The 2711-nt window shown below is 39.5% G+C and overlaps 1 non-coding gene across 1 annotated transcript; it reads left to right on the top strand.

Annotated features, from left to right (window-relative positions):
* The first annotated feature begins 1094 nt into the window (after window positions 1-1094).
* Window positions 1095-1165, top strand: TRNAG-UCC. The gene has a single exon. It is a non-coding gene; the product is annotated as a tRNA-Gly (tRNA).
* The last annotated feature ends 1546 nt before the right edge of the window (window positions 1166-2711 follow it).

Genomic DNA, 2711 nt, shown 5'->3' with positions numbered 1-2711 from the left:
TTTACAATGTACAACCTCAGTTTATCAGTTTTGCATACTGCAACAGCTGTTGTGCTCCACTTTTCCTCTCTCTTTAACTTCAATAATACTGTATAAGCTGATTGAAGGATTGTTAGTAGTTGTGCAGAATAGTGCTTGTCATAACAATGTTTCAGCCATTTTGTTTTTTTGAGTCATATGGAATATTTTTGGCCGTGTTCACCTTCTAACACTGGCATGTTAGTTAGCATAAGCTGAGATGGGCTTGCTCCTATGATACAGAGTGATATGTGTGATATGATATGAGAGCTTTGTGAGGATCAGGGTGTCCTAAAATCCGGTAGGCTGTTTGAGTTGTTTACTCCGTGGTTTCAACTGATGGAGGATTGTGAGGATTTGATGCACTATGGGTAAAATCATAGCAAACTGTACAAATTCAGTCTAAACAATCTGTGTACCATTGTCTGTAAGTAGTTTGACAGATGCTCAGTAGCTTCTGATCCTAGTCTTGAATCTTATGATTATTTGTTTGCTGCTGACAGTCAGTGCATGTAATATCCTGATGTCATGAGAGGAAGAGTCCCACTTTCACTACTAAGTAGCATCTGTCTACAAACTCACGCAGGTCAGCTGCTATCTTTTGACAGGGAACTTGTGGTAAGGGTGCCAGTATCGATGGATCTCTTCTTTGAGATGGTTTATGGACAATGCAGAACTGGCACTTTGACACAAGTTTTGTGATGTCTAGATTAATATTTGGCCACCACACTGACATTCTGGCTCATTCAGAATAACTCGTAATCTTGGTGACCCTCATGTATTTGCCGTAGCACTTCAGCATGTTGTGATGTTGGTATTAGTATTATGTATTATTACAGTAATGGTCTGTCATGTTCTGACAGTTGGATATAGACTGTATAATACTTATATGTGCAGTGTTCTTACCTCTGTCCAGTGATTAGGCCATCCATCTCATACATATTGGGTAACAGCTTGTAGCATGTGGTCATTTTTGATAATTTACTTTAACTTTTTCTAGTGACTTGTTAATCATTGATCTTGTCGTTATTCTCTCCACAAGGGGAGCAACATCTTCTTAAGTCTTGTTTACATCTGCATTGGTGGTTCAGTAGTAAAATCCTTGCCTTCCATGGAAGAGGCCTGGGTTCAATTCCCAGCCAATGCAGCACCTCTGTTGGGGGGGGGGGCTTGGCATAATAGTTAACATCTTCACTTCATAGACACAAGGTACAGAGTTTGATTCTGACCTCATGTTATTGGCTTGGCTTAGAAGGACCCTTCAGGGCAGTTAGCATAGTAATCGCCTATGAGCCTAAGTACCTGACAGTCCTTGGCCATGTACAGTACTTCTGTATAATGTATCAGCCATGAATAACAGTTTTCCAGGCTCATGGGTTGTCTGGCATTGAACCTTCTCAAACTCATTATCTGCCTTTGACATCTAGGTGGTGCTTTGTCTAATCATAGGAACTGAATAGTGGAACCAATGGCTTGTAGCCAGTTTGGAGATGGAAAGTCTCTAACCCTAACAGGTAAATGGATAATCTCTCACATATCCATAAACTTGCAAGGCACCCTTTTTTGATCTGCATTGGTTAGTATTCTGGAGCAATATGCAGCAGAAGAGAACACTTGTTCATTTATTTCAAGTAAGGCTGCACCTAAGCCATAGTTACTAGCATCAGCGCTCACTGCTGTCAGCTTATCAACATCATCACAGGCTAGCACTGGAGTTGTTATTAGCATTTGTTTTACTCATGAAAGATTGGACTTGAGTATCTCCCCATGATTAGGGCACATCTTTCTTTAGTAAGTCTGCCAATAGATGTAGCATGGTAGACAGGGCTGCCAAAATCTTGCCCAAGAAGTTAACTATGCCCAGGGCTTGTCTTCATTCGCACAAGATGGATTCTGTAACTTGGCAATTACTCTGTCTCTGGTTGCAAGTAGTTTGATACCACTAGCAATTAATGGTGTGACCAAAATACCAAAGTTGCCAAAACAGCATTTGTCTTGGTTCTGATTAACTCTGAACATGTAATAGTTCGACACACTGTCACTAATTTTGAATGATGTGTCTCTTTGTCTGGATTAAATGCTAGTATGACGTCCATAACACGAGCACCTCCATGCCTTTTAGCAAATCATTCATTTACATTGAAAGATTTCAGGTGCTCGGGTGATACCAAATGCCACCCTCTTGAAACAGAAGCTTCCCATAGGAGTAAAGAAGGTTATCAGCATTTTGCTATTTCATGTTTTGGATGAGATGTTAAACTGAGGTCCCATCTGCTTGTGTTGGTGGTAGCTCAGGTGGATGTAAAAGATTCCATGGCACCTATGTATAGTAAAGACTAGGGGAAGTCCTGTCATGCCCTGGCCATATTTACCCTATTAGTATAAATAGCACCTTGAATCTCTCCTGAAAAGTGATATATAGATAGATAGATAGATAAATAGATAGATAGATAGATACATAGATAGATAGATAGATAGATAGATAGATAGATAGATAGATAGATAGATAGATAGATAGAATAAATTATTTTAGTGTTTTTTGCCAACTGTGGAAAACACTTTAGCCCTGACTAGCTTGGTTGCTATATCTTCTACTCTGGTTAGAATGAACCTTTGTCAGATTACTGTATCACTGAACTTCTTTAAATGAACACTTATTCATACACTGACACTTTTGTTTGTTACTGAGACAA

This window comes from Protopterus annectens, chromosome 1.part0 (assembly GCF_019279795.1).
Source record: "Protopterus annectens isolate FY-2018-M chromosome 1.part0, PAN1.0, whole genome shotgun sequence".
Lineage (NCBI taxonomy): Eukaryota > Metazoa > Chordata > Ceratodontiformes > Protopteridae > Protopterus > Protopterus annectens.
This window is presented reverse-complemented; position numbering and strand designations above follow the sequence as displayed.